Consider the following 14,651-nt stretch of genomic DNA (forward strand, 5'->3'; position numbering starts at 1 on the left):
GCTATGCTAATACTTTTCTCACGTCAATGTGTGATTCGTTTGATTTACAAACTTGGGCAAAAGTTGTACCCAACTTTGTTTTTAATACTCTTTTGTTTTTAGCGGCAGCAAACAAACAAATGGAAATATCCGTCTCATTTACCAATCGATAAACTGAGGTCGCAGTCACGAGGAGCGAGATTCCAAACTCCGTCTCGCGATTTAGATTTACGTTTTCCACGGCTTCCCTAAATAGGTCCATGTGGAAACCGGAATAGTCCTTTTCCGGGCTTGTCGTAGGCGGGACGTTAAAGCCACAGCTTCCTTTTTTCGTCCCTTTCAGAGCGCTTCAAATTTTTTAGCATAAGACTTAATTTCTAACAAATTTTCGTAAGCTCAGTGGTAGTGAGCCACTGAGTGCTATGGCTCGTTTACCGCAGCACTTGATGGATGCATGCCCGAAAGAACAGGCGCTGTGGCGACTACAGTCGTTACGAAATACGTTAAATGTACTCGCAGTTGCGAATATGGATAACCATCAGCCGTATAATGCAATGTCTATAGTGACCAGGACGCGAATCTGGATTACCCGCGTATCGCGGGCAGTCGACCTACCGTTCGGCTGTCCGAGCATGACTCATGGCCATAACCAAACTTCCATATGTCATCAACCACGTGTCTACAACCTGTTCTCGTACATCCATTATGTATACTACTGGCCATTAAACTTGCTACACCACGAAGATGACGTGCTACAAATGCGAAATTTAACCGACGGGAAGAAGATGCTCAGATATGCAAATGATTAGCTTTTCAGAGCATTCAAACAAGGTTGGCGCCGGTGGCGACACATACAGCGTGCTGACATGAGGAAAGTATCCAACCGATTTCTCATACACAAGCAGCAGTTGACCTACGTTGCCTGGTGAAACGTTGTTGTGATGCCTCGTGTACGGAGGAGAAATGCGTACCATCACGTTTCCGACTTTGATAAAGGTCGGATTGTAGCCTATCGCGATTGCGGTTTATCGTATCGCGATATTGCTGCTCATGTTGGTCGTGATCCAATGACTGTTAGCAGAATATGGAATCGGTGGGTTCAGGAGGGTAATACGGAACCCCGTGCTGGATCCCAACGCCCTCGTATCACTAGCAGTCGAGATGACAGGTATCTTATCCTCATGGCTGTAACGGATCGTGCAGCCACGTGCCGATCCCTGAGTCTACAGATGGGGACGTTTGCAAGGCAACAACGATGTGCACGAACAGTTCGACGACGTTTGCAGCAGCATCGACTATCAGCTCGGAGACCATGGCTGCGGTTACCCTTGACGCTGCATCACAGACAGGAGCGCCTGCGATGGTGTGCTCAACGACGAACCTGGGTGCACTAATGGCAAAACGCCATTTTTTTTCGGATGAATCCAGGTTCTGTTTACAGCATCATAATGGTCGCACCCGTGTTTGGCGACATCGCAGTGAACGCACATTGGAAGCGTGTATTCGTCATCGCCATACTGGCGTATCACCCGGCGTTATGGTATGGGGTGTCATTGGTTACACGTCTCGGTCGCCTCTTGTTCGCATTGATGGCGCTTTGAACAGTGGACGTTACATTTCAGATGTGTTGCGACCCGTGGCTCTACCCTTCATTCGATGCCCGCGAAACCCTACATTTCAGGAGGATAATGCACGACCGCATGTTGCAGGTCCTGTACGGGCCTTTCTGGATACAGAAAATGTTCGACTGCTGCCCTGGCCAGCACATTCTCCAGATCTCTCACCAACTGAAAACGTCTGGTCAATGGTGGCCGAACAAGTGACTTGTCACAATACGCCAGTCACTACTCTTGATAACTGTGGTATCGTTTTGAAGCTGCAGGGGCAGCTGTACCTGTACACGCCATCCAAGCTCTATTTGACTCAATGCCCAGGCGTATCAAGGCCGTTATTACGGCCAGAGGTGGTTGTTCTGGGTACTGATTTCTCAGGATGTATGCACCCAAATTGCGTGAAAATGTAATCACATATCAGTTCTAGTATAATATATATGTCCAATGAATACCCGTTTATCATCTGAATTATTTCTTGGTGTAGCAATTCAGGAAAAAAGATGAAGAAAAACTGTTGATATTTGAAAGAACAATACTAAGAAAAATATTTGGACCAATCTTCGATGAAAATGTCATGGAGTGGAGGATAAGGAAAAATGAAGAACTACGGGAGCTGTACAAACATAGTACCATTGTGGAAATGTTAAAGAAGAGAAGACTGAACTGGGCTGGTCATGTAGCAAGGATGCCGGAGAACAGACTACCCAAAATAGCATCCACTAAGAAATTAGAAGGAAAGAGAAGAAGAGGAAGACCTCGAATTAGGTGGAAGGAGAATATCCGGGAAGATGCAGCTAGGATGGGCATCAACTCTGATTGGACAACAATTTCCCTGGATAGAAATTATTGGAAGAGGCTCGTAGAGCAGGTGTATGGTCGATAAGGCCTTAGCCACGTGTAAAGTAAAGTAAAGTAAAGTAAAGTAAAGTAGCAATTTTAATGGCCAGTAGTGTATATTCCCATACAGGTGAGACATTTTACTTGAAAGTCACTTGCCCGGTGTCGGCGTATAAATACAGTATTACAGTGCCTTTGTTATTCCGAATTACGACACAAAGTTCTTTCGAGCACTCGCATAGCCAGATGATAAGGCGACCGCTCCCGATAAGCGGTAAAGCCGGGTTTGAGTCCCGATCGGCACAAATTTTTACTCTCGTCATCCCATTATACAGCTGATGGTTGTCCATATTCACAACTGCGATTATATTTAATGTATTCCACAAGGGCTGTAGTCGCTGCAGTGCCTGCACCTCTGCACATGCAGGAATGTCCGAAGGACCTTTGCATCGTAATTCTGAATAACACAGGCACTGCAATATCGTATATATCTACTAACGGTGAAGAGGCGACAACTTCGTATTCCGACGCCGTATGGTCTGCATGGATAAAATAATGAAGACCAGTTCTGCAACTTCTTTGTTGCCCTCTGTTGGCTCGATTTATTAAAGGACGACAGTAATTTTAGATACGCAGCTGCCACCCTGCTCGTAAATAGATATTTACGGGCCCTAATAATTAGCTGCGCGCTCATAACAATACCACAACTTTATTACCAGCAAAGACCGTAAACTAACGTTACCTCTTCCTCGTTGTTGTAAGGCAGTTTTGTATTGCTCGACTGTCAGTACATATTCTGTCGTAATTCAGTTCTGTCGTCTCACAGCGAGAAAGACTTCATGATTTCAGTTTTACGTTTCCAGTAATTCTTGTTGAACGCTGCCCTTTTTTGTTCAAAAACTGACGCCTCTTAGCTCCAGCGTTCCACTTCAGATGACGAAAATGGTGAAATAACTGTGAACTCGAACTTTTATTTCTCTTTCACATGCAAAAAATTAAAAAAAAAGGTAATGAAATGCGGGAATAATGCTATTACATCACAGTCACTTTGCCTGTTTTGTACAGATACCTACGCCTCTGTCTCCTAAAAGGCAACACCTGCATAATGGCAGAACTTCTAACTCACTATCTTTCCCATTTTCGTTCTGGTAAATCCTTCCCGAGCAAATTCCACTCCGAAAACAAACCGTATGGCTACTATTCATTTTTTATTTTTTTTTTTATTTTTGTTTTGAGTCGGTATCTGAGTTACTTGCCAACGGCCTTACCGCAGTGGTAACACCGGTTCCCGTCAAATCCCCGAAGTTAAGCGCGTCGAGCTGGGCTAGCACTTAGATGGGTGACCATCCAGTCTGCCGAGTGCTGTTGGCAAGCATGATGCACTCAGCCCTTGTGAGGCAAACTGAGGAGCTACTTGATAGAGAAGTAGCGGTTCCGGTCTCGTAAACTGACATACGGCCAGGAGAATGGTATGCTGACCACATGCCCCTCCATATCCGCATCCAGTGACGCCTGAGGGCTGCGGATGACATGGCGGCCGGTCGGAGCCGTTGGGCCTTCCACGGCCTGTTCGAACGGAGTTAAGTTTAGTTATCTGAGTTACTTACAAGTATTTACGTTCAGTGGAGTTGCCTGTTGCCTATTGCTTTACCAGCCCACTTCTATTGATTCTTCTGCATTTAAGGAATCTTTTCCATCCCGAGCACAAGGGTTGATGTAATGAGGGCAACTTATTGAGTCAAAGACAGTTAGTCGAACGGGAGTCCTTTAAATTAAAAATCAGACACATTAACACAATGTAAGTAATGGCTGCATTCTTATACGAGACACATTAAATCGTAGACAATCCCAAGATATACAGCGGACCATGCTGTGCTATTCCGACTAATCCCGTAAGATCGATTTATTTGGAGACCGCAATAATAGGACTTTTCCGTCTTCTGGAATCCATAAGTATTACAAAAAATGTCTGCATGTATGTTCCACATCTCCTCCTAAACCACTGGACCGTATTCAGCCAAATATGGTACACAAATCACTTATCATCTGGAAAGAATCGCTCCGGGTCTGAGAACAGTCTATCTATCGAATAGGTGGGGGTAGGAGTGAAACAGGAGAGTGGCCCAAGACGAGCGAATACCTAGATTTTATTCATCTAGTACTTGAGAAAGAGAGCACTAAGTGACTTTCAACAAACTTTACAAACAATTTCAAATCTTTGCGAAACATTTCCTCGCTGACAATCCTTGCAGAATGATGAAAAAAATTTATCGCTTGATAAATTTTCGTTGTTCATGCAGTAAACCTGCCGTAGTAGGCATGATGTTTTAATTTATTTCCTCTTTACTGTCAACTTTATTCGCTGCGCATTTTGCCGACAGTATTCAAATACACCTCTTAACGTACCTGCAAAATTATATCATTGTACGACATATAGTTCAGGAGATGCGAGGTCATAAACATTGAGCTGCGAGAAAATGAGACTACAGCGTGAAATTCGCTAGAGATACAATTAAATTACGCATACATATGTGTGTAAAATACGTTAAATACGTGTGAAATACGTGTAACATTTCCATACATGGGCAAAGCCACGAGTAAAAAGCTTCCCCTAAATCCTTGGATTGAGTTCAACCAAATTTGGGACAGATGCTATGTATTATCTGGAAAGAAATATTGTGGGGGTAAGAACCAGCAACTTCGTATTCGAGTGATGACATGGAGAGAGAAGGGGTGAGGAGAGGATGGACAGATACAGAGGAGGAAGAAAGAGAAGAGCACAGATGGAGAGGGCGGGTGGGGGGGGGGGGGGGGGAGTGTCAGGGAGAGGGCAGGGGCCGGGAAAGGAAAGAGGAGGGGGTGGACAGAGAGAAGAGGAGGAAATGGACAGAGAAGGGAAAGAAGAGGAGAGAGAGGGAGAGGAAGAGATCAGCAGAGGGAGAAGGAGGTGGAAACAGAGAGAGAAGGAAGATGAGATGGTCAGAGAGAGGGGAGAGGAGGAGATGGTCAGAGAGAGGGGAGAGGAGGAGATCGGTAGAGAGAGGGGAGAGGAGATGGACAGAGAGATGGGAGAGGAGGAGGTAGATGGAGAAGGAGGGGAGGAATGAACAGGGAGAGGGGAGGAGGTAACTGACATAGGGGGAGGAGGAGACTGACAGAGAAACGGGAAGGACAAGATGGACTAACAGAAATGTTTCACAACAGGCTGATTTTATTGTGCACGCTTAAAATTTTGTTAAATTGCTACCAGGTTAGCCCAGAAGCCGGCCCCTGTGACCGAGAAGTTGTAGGCGCTTCAGTTTGGAACCGCGCTGCTGCTACGGTCGCAGGTTCTAATCCTGCCTCGGGCACGTTTAAGTAATTCTAAGTCCAGGGGAGTGATGACCTCAGATGTTAAGTCCCATAGTGCTTAGAGTCATTTGAACCACGTAAGCTCAGAAACGAGCAAGTTAGCCATTGGACTGGTGTACCAGTCGTAATGTCAACAAGCTGTGCAGCTGTTGTAGCAGACCCGAAAAGGAACTGTGAGGAAACACGTTGTAACTTCACTGTCCCAAAGCCACAACAAAATCAAACATAGAAAGGGCCAAGCTCAGCGACCCAGAATGATTACTAAAATTATCACAGGGAGGCAAGGAACGCTGATAAATGAAGACAAATGTGCTTGTACACCCAGAGCCACTATGTCATAGAAACGGTGAGAGGGAACAGTTTGTTCCATCTCATTACAATTAGTTTTTTGTTGCATTATACTGAATATACTTACAACATTTTTTTTTAGTTTAAATAGTTGGATATCTCGAGTGAAGAGGTGGACTACATGTTTATTTCAATTCGTAATTACATAAATGCACTTCCTTTCCCTAACCCCACTACGTTGCCTTGGGTTGATTAAGTTTGGGGTTTGTATTAAGAGTTCGTCTGCTGGTAGTGCCAAGGCAGAGATGTGGTCACCCTGTAAATCGGTTAGTGCTAACCTAAGCCTGGAGTAAAGACAGAGATGATGCACCTGTTTGCCAGGGGGTATTCCGGGGTTGGTAACAGGTCCCCCTCCACTCCATGCAAGGGAACGGCCGTTGAGGGCCGCCATGATAGTCACTCTTGGGGTAGCGGCTGAACTGAGCGGACGGAATCGAGGGCAATCTCCGTCTTCGCCGCCAATTTCATTGTGGGATGAGGTATTATGTTTTACACTGTTACTAATCCGCTCTTTTTCAGGATTGAAATAGTTAGTGTGTCGTTACGGCCATTCATTCATTTTTTTTTTTTAGAAATTTTGTCTTTACAATTAAAGTTTTCAGTTAGGGTTTCTTTTTCAGAGGCGAGCATGGGGGCTAGCGTATTTCATTTATATTGCTGCAATCACTTGGTGCCTTCAGCACACGATAGCAGCAATAGCTCTGAAAAAGAATCGTATAATTTCACTTTTAGAAGCAGCGTGTTTTTTTTTGTTTTTTTTTTTTTTTTTTTTTTTTTTTTTTTGGCAATGTTAAAGTAACCTGGGGCCTCTCACCCCTCCTAGTTAACACGTGGTCGTAACGGCTGATGAGTAATTTGGATGACGATTCCGTGTGAAACCTGGTAGGAGATACGTGTGTGACATACTTAAGGTTCTAAGCGTGTGACGTAAAATTTTTCTAGGCCATCCCATAAATTTTGTTCACAGTTCCTTTTTAACCCCCATTTGCAAGCAGTAAGTCCTAACTACTTTGATAAAGAGTAGGTTGAGCGTGTGGATGATTGTATAGTATGGAAAGCAAGAACGAACAGAGGGGTGAGTACAAAGAAATTAGTTGTTGGTATCGATCACCAACGTGGTGCCGAATTGCACTACCAGCGAGCTACCAGTTCGTTACTGCAAATTAGTTAAGGTGAGGATGCTTATGTGTGCTGTTAACTGATTATCTGCGCGTGCCGTATTTCACAGGATGTTTTATTTAAGAATTTGCTTTCTTTTGTGAATATGGGAGATGTTTGTGTCTGCTTTGTTCCCCCGTTTTTCCGCCAAAGAGGATTTTTGATATTCGGTCCTAGTAGTAATCTTGGGTACGAATTTCGATCACTGTCCCAGCAGACGGACCACAAGGGCAGCAACGTAGTCCCATCCTCTTTCCCAGTGCTTAAGTAGAAACGAGATGCCTGTTAGTTTCAGCACCTTCAGTGCGAGACAAAACTAGAAGATATTTGACTTGACTTTGTTTGCTGCAGTTATTAAATTTGGAAAGTTTTGGGGAATATAGATAATAAATGCCATATTAAGTTTGTAAAATTTCTGGGATCTAGACAATAAATGACCTAAAAACTGGTTGTCATGGATTTAGTGGTCATTACAAACCCCAGTCCTGTGTCGAGAGCAATGTCATGAATTTAATGATCATTACAAACCCCAGTCCTGTGTAGAGAGCAATGTTACCAACAAAGTGGTGTCCTTATAGATCATGATAGAGCGTTGCCTTTACTGACTTGCCCACTTGGTTGTTTGAGCCCTCCCCCGCGTTATCTGTTGCGCGATATTAACATAATAATCATCAGATCATTTAACTAAACGTCGGGCCAGCCCCTTAAATTCAATCCCTCCGAGCAATGTATCAAGTGGGCAAGCACATGTCAATGAGGCGACATGGCCACACACACGTCCGGCACGCTCTAGCAACGGGCTTGACCTATTAACTAGAGAGACCTATAACCATTCTGCCATGTTACAAGTGTGTGCACGTTAGTACAATCACAGTGAACGACAGTTTGTCTATTGAGTTGCAGTGAAACCACGACACGCCAGCCTGCTACTCGCTTGCTGACTCCAAAGCCGAGAGGCTGCCAACATGGTGCATACCACAGTCGCGGTCTGTCACTGCTGCCTATTAGGTCACCAGGGGTCAGCGGCCAGCCATCCTCCACTTCTGGTCATCGTTGATGATCTGCAAACTGGTGTCTTCGCACCGTCCAGGCAAGCCGCTTCTGCACAACTTTCTGGCCGACTCATCAGCATCTGCTGCAGCTTTCGTCCATTCACGGTGGGTGAGTAGGGCCTAGTCTTCACGACAACCGGCATCCTGGACTGTAGTCGGCAGTCTCCACCTGAGCTTACGACGAGCTGTCTACGAGAGCGCTGGGTGGGCAGGACCAACGCAAGCAACGGCATGGAGCCGTGGCACTGACCTACGGCGACGACGTCACGACAAGCTGACGAGGTATCAGCGATGCTTCGCAGCACTTGCGTTCGCGCCCGGCCGCCTAACTGGAGCTCTGAAGACAGTTGAGGGGGGTAGGACGTCAAACGGGCCGACTTGGAGCACGAGAGTCACCACAGGACATTTTAATTTCTACTATCTATACTTTTACAAATGTATTCATACAACTTTGTCACCATGACCAGGAAGGATTGAGGACTCACACTCATCGCAGTGGAAGTTCAAAAACGTAGCAAAATACCTTTTTTTACATGTGGAATTTCATCATTTTTTCACTTATTACTGGCTGCATTTGTTGCTATAGGTACATTTTTCTTCCTAAGTAAGAGAGATTCTTCGATGAATTTTTCATAGCATACAAACAGTAGTTACAGGTGTATGAAACTCTAGAATTCCCAAATCTATTAAGAAACTGTGGAAAAAATTGAGACAATTAAGTATAAAACTTGAATTTTTTCTAAACATGAAGTTTAAAATGTAACAGTTCATTCATTTTTTCATAAATTAAATACCTTCAAGAGTTTCATACACCTGCAACTATGGTTTGTATTCTGTGCAAAAGTCATCGAACAATCTCTCTTACTTAGGAAGAAAAGTGTACCTATAGCAACATATGCAACCAGTAGTATGTGGAAAAATGGTGAAATTTCACATGCAAAAAAAATTTGTTTTGTTTCGTTTTTGAGTATTAATACTGAATCCTTACTGGTCATGCTGTTAAAGTTTTATGAATTTATTTGTAAAAGTATAGACAGTGGAAATTAAAATGTCCTGTGGTGCCTCTCCTGCTCCAAGTCGGCCCGTTTGACGTCCTACCCCCTTAAACCTTTGTAAACTCTTGTGGTGTCGTCCGAAGAGCGAAGTGCCAAAGAAAGGTTGGCACCTCGCAAAGCAACTACAAGAGAAGACAGTCGCTGCAAGCTACATGACGAATGAGCGATGTCGGCGTAGACACGCCCAGAAACGTTTCGCTACGCCGCAGCAGCCGCTCTTTTACTTACGTCCGACCACAGAACCGCACAGCCAGCGTCTGTGATCATTGACTAAGACAGCATCGTCTTCTAGTAGGCCAGCTGTGTGCTCTATGTATTAGACACAACTATACGTAAAAGCTGCTGTTAAATGCACTCTGAGTGAGAGACTTGTATTTTGTCTGTGTCAAGTGATACGTGAATGTTCAGGCACAGTTGTAAATAATCATGGCGTTCCTATGGAAATGGATTGCACGAAGTTAAGTAATTCTTACTATCTGTGTTGTAATAAAGTGAACTAATATTTTATGTGCTATAGTTTCCACTCGGTCTCCTCTCAGAGTAAAGTAAGGAACCCACTAGTGCACCGACGAGAGTATTTTCGTCTGGTACAACAACTCTGCTCCACCAGTGAATGTTATTACAGATATCACTGCGTCACAAGCGCCTGTAGACGTGCGCTGGACCACTCACACGCTACACTGGATCTCCTGATCACAACGCGACCTCAGCACTCTGATGCAGCAGCAGTGGTGTCAGGGAGTGGCTGGCCTACAACAAAAGATGGCGATAAATACATACCCGGGCAACACCGGGTACTCAGGTAGTTGCATATCAAAAGAGTTATAATGGTGAAGTAGGAGGCATTCAACAGCTCTTATAAAATGTCATTCACCTATGAATAAAAAATGAAAGTGCCTTTAATTGGGTGTGTCGAACTAGTAAACGTCCAGAATGAATTTTAACTCTAGAGTAGGGTGTGAAAAAGGTTTGTAATTCTCAGAAAAATTCGTGTATGATGTTGGGAAAGATGGGTAATACATATTACGTAGAGGAAACGAGAGGGGGAAAAAAAGGAATGGAAGACCGAGAACGAAGTGTTCGGTTTAAAAAGGGGGTAACCCGGTATGCGTTTTCCGCTGTTTTTCAATCCGTATATCGAAGAAGCAGTGGAGGATCAACTGTATAATAAAGGCTCAGAAATGGCATTAAAATCCAGGGTGAAAGGATATCAATACGATTAGACGACGACATTGCTATCTTCTGTGAAAGTGGGTTGGAAGGAGGAGGGGGGGGGGAGTACAGGACCTGTTGAATGGAGTTAACCCCTACAGAGCGCAGAATAAGTATTGAACAGTAATGAGGAGTAGAAGAAATAAAACTAGGCACCGCGAAGTAGACAAAGTCAAGGTATTTTGCTGCTTTGAAAGCAAAATAAAACATGACGAGCGAAATAAGAGGGACATAAGAAGCAGACTAGCTCAGGTAAAAAGAGCATTCCTCGCAAACAGAAGTCTACTAGTATCTAATATAGGCCTTAATTTCAGGAAGAAATTTCTAAGAATGTACGTCTGGAGCACACAATAATGGACAGTGGGGTAACGGGACGGCAAGAGAATCGAAGTATTTGAATTGTGATGTTTGAGAAAGGTAGTAAAAATTAAGTCGATTCAAAAGACTTGAGATTCTCCGCAGTATTGGCGAGAAAAGGACTGTATGGTACACAATAGAAGAAGGAAGATAATAATACGACACTAGCTGAAACGTCAGGAAATAGCTTCCATAGTAGCGGAGGGAGCAGTACAAGGCAAAAATTGTTGGGAGATACAGAGATGGGAATCAGTGCAACGAATAATGGAAGATGTGGGTGTAAGTTCTACTTTGAAATGAAAAGGTTGGCAGAGGAGAGAAATTTGTGTTGTTCCGCATGAATAATGAATACAGCCAGACGACCGACACAAAATATTAATAATAGTGTTTATGTGGCTACAGATACGAAATACAGTCCTATCGGGTCAGTACGTCGAGAAATACGCAATTAAAGACGCGCAGCTGATGAAAACTTCACCCTGGAGCAGCAGCACCTTGGCGTGTAATCTCCAGCACGATTCCAAGATTTATGGTCGCTTTTCTACGAAGTCGGCCTTCCCGAGTCTGCGCGACCTTCCCCCACGTATCTGGCTTGCGTTCGTCACGGTCGTTCATACCGGCGGCATGTCTTCATCAGTACGTATCCAGCACTCTGTCCTTGGAAGAGTACCTCTCGTCGCCTGCTTTCTGCAGCTTTACAGCTAACAGCTATTTACTTGCCTTTCATTGTAAGAGATTTGTTTTCTGAGACGTTAGAAGCGACCATGAATTGTTATAGGATTCTTTGACATTCCCTACGAGTGAACTCTGTCAAGACGTTTGCATTTCCAGACGTGTGGCGCGGAAGCGAGCGCCCACTATGCTACACTCTGCCCTGATCGCGCGTAAAACATCGAATTCATCTCCTACTGAAGGCATGATTCAACCTCCTCTTCACAACCACAGTGGAGTAGATGAGGCGTGATGATAGATTAACGACAGTAAGGGGTAGCACAACTCTAATTAACACTCTGAGTGTCATGGCTGTAATTGTTGTTTACAATGATGGAAACAATGCTATGTCCATGATATTACTGGTGCAACATCTTAGTGAGGATTGCTAATCTCGTAATATAACGGACGAGGTAGGCCACACTAAGAAGCTGTGACGTAATGTACTGTACAGACACATTAACTTGACCATTTGTCAGAAGCCTGAATAACGACCTTTCTCATGGCTGACAGCTGCGACACATACAAGAAGAGAGCAAATGAGCTTCTGGAATGTACCGACAGGAACGTGGAGCCATGCCGATTGCAGTGCCGTGTACAGCTGCGCTAGGTTTCTCGATTAAGGATCGCTGGCGCAAACGGCCGTAGCGAGGTGGTCTCAAAGATTCTCGATTGGGTTTAAACCCGGGAAGTTTGATGGACAGAGGAGTACAGTAAGCTCATCCTGGAACCACATTGTCCAACTGATAGATGCCATCGTGCCGAGAAAAAACAAATTGCATGTAGAGATGGGCACGGTCCCCAAGGATAAATGTATACTTGTGTTGATGTACTACGCCTTCCAGAATGACGAGATCACCCAGGGAATACCACGAAAACATTCCCCAGACCACAACGCATGCAAGTTGTTTGCTTTCAGACGTTTTACACCGAACACACTAACGGCCATCTTTCAGACTGAGGGTAAAACGTAATTCATCTGAACGTCCAGATGCGGTATTGGCGTGCAAATTCCAGCCTTCGTTGGCGATTAACAGCAGTGAGCATGGATCCATGAACCGGGCCCTTGCTGCAAAGGCTTGTACGCAACAACGTTCGATGAACGATCGTTTAGGAGACCCTGCTGGTAGCCCCTTGGTTCATCTGGGCGGTCAGTTTCCCAACAGTTGCACGGCTATTCGCCTGTACACATCTCCGCAACGGTCATTCTGTGGTGTCACCGCCAGACACCACACTTGCTAGGTGGTAGCTTTAAATCGGCCGCGGTCCATTAGTACATGCCGGACCCGCGTGTCGCCACTGTGTGATCGCAGACCGAGCGCCACCACAAGGCAGGTCTCGAGATACGGACTAGCACTCGCCCCGGTTGTACGGAAGACTTTGCTAGCGACTACATGGACGAAGCATTGCTCATTAGCCGAGCCAATAGTTAGAATAGCCTTCAGCTAAGTCAATGGCTACGACCTAGCAAGGCGCCATTAGTAACATTGCATGTATCTAAAGAGTCTCACTTGTATCGCCACAATCTCCAGATGTACCAAAAGGATGGATTAAAGTTAAGTATTCCAGAAGCTACGTACTTTTCTTTATAGCATTCATTACGTATCCTGTTTCAGACCCCATGCCATCCTGCTTTAACTTAGCGCGTGCCTTTCGGATTCCTCTCATTGTGTCTAGGCTGTCTTGTCTAGACACAACACATTCACCTGTGTCATTATGGCCCGTTGTGCATTACAGGTGCCTCGGGGCCGGTTTTTGACAGCGCCTATTTGCCATGCCGGCGGCAAGCAAACATTTTCGTACATGCTTCCACCCTTGAGCAGAAAGCCAATGATCATGCCTTGTTGGAAGTCATATAAATCGCCCCGTTTTCTCAATACGACTACGACTGCATTGTTTTCCACGTTCCCCCGACACGCTGCATACCCCCTCTAGCGCTAGTGCTGCTATGTGCCGTCTGTGATTGGTTACTGCGCGTTGATGTCGAATGTAGGCGATGATCACATTAATGTGATTGTACCACATATTAAAGCAGCGTGATATTACGGAAACGGCACTCAAATTCGCCCGATATATTCAATTTAATTTCTATAATTTTAGGAAAGACATATAAATATGTTAATAATGAAGCTCACACGAAATAGGTGTGGGTACAAAGTAGTTATTACTGAACTGGGAGACAACGTCCGTTCAATAAATAAAAACCATAGACTTAAGCACTCAAATAACACGTACAAAATGAAGAAATAAACCATGCGACTGAGAGCGAGCAAGAGAGAGAATAATGGCGTATGGCAGTGGAACCTAGGAAATTACCTTAGCGGCGGCCTGGAGGCATCGGTGATTAGGATCCGAGTGTAGTTACAAGTTTCCATAGTAATTCCAGACCATCTGACTGTCATAAGGAGCGAGGAACAAGATCATTAACTGTTTCTCTGGCAACAGGCAATCTTTCATCGACCTCATGGCGCCTAAGGGTGGGATCATGCACGCTGCAGACGGACTGTACCAGGCACAGAAACAAGTCTTGACTGCAGAAGAAGTCGGGTCCCATTGAAACGATGCTCTTCTGGAGGGTTTCGAAGAAAACGTCTGATTTGGGAGAGGGCTATACTTTTCAAAGCCAACCTAACAGCGCAAATTTGCACAGTTTTGGACAGGTTGCTAACTGACCTTAGTTTTCCAGCCTTTGAGTTCTTCTAACGGCCAGCACCGCTTCTTTGGCGCCTCTCTGGCGTATTAATGTGCGAAGGACCGTTCAGTCTTAGCTCAAAGTGCTCCCTTACAATGGAAAAGGCCGTCCTGACGGAATTAACTATACCTCGATACCTCGACATCATTATTATCTCTTTTTTTCTCTCGTCTTCCCTCGCATTACACTGAAAATTGAAAATCATATTATAATTAAAATTAATTATTGCATATAAGAATATCACTTCAAGTCGCAATGATTTGTTTATCTGTAATTAACTTAAATC

The 14,651-nt window shown here is 44.6% G+C and overlaps 1 long non-coding RNA gene across 1 annotated transcript in view; it reads left to right on the forward strand.

Annotated features, from left to right (window-relative positions):
- LOC126484559 (uncharacterized) overlaps window positions 1-8,618 on the forward strand; it is a 189,218-nt gene extending 180,600 nt beyond the window's left edge. The window contains exon 3 of the long non-coding RNA XR_007587877.1: window positions 8,190-8,618. This is a non-coding gene — a long non-coding RNA (uncharacterized LOC126484559). The remainder of the gene's footprint in view (window positions 1-8,189) is intronic.
- Window positions 8,619-14,651: the final 6,033 nt, after the last annotated feature.

This window comes from Schistocerca serialis, chromosome 6 (genome assembly GCF_023864345.2).
Source record: "Schistocerca serialis cubense isolate TAMUIC-IGC-003099 chromosome 6, iqSchSeri2.2, whole genome shotgun sequence".
In the NCBI taxonomy this organism is placed as follows: Eukaryota; Metazoa; Arthropoda; class Insecta; order Orthoptera; family Acrididae; genus Schistocerca; species Schistocerca serialis.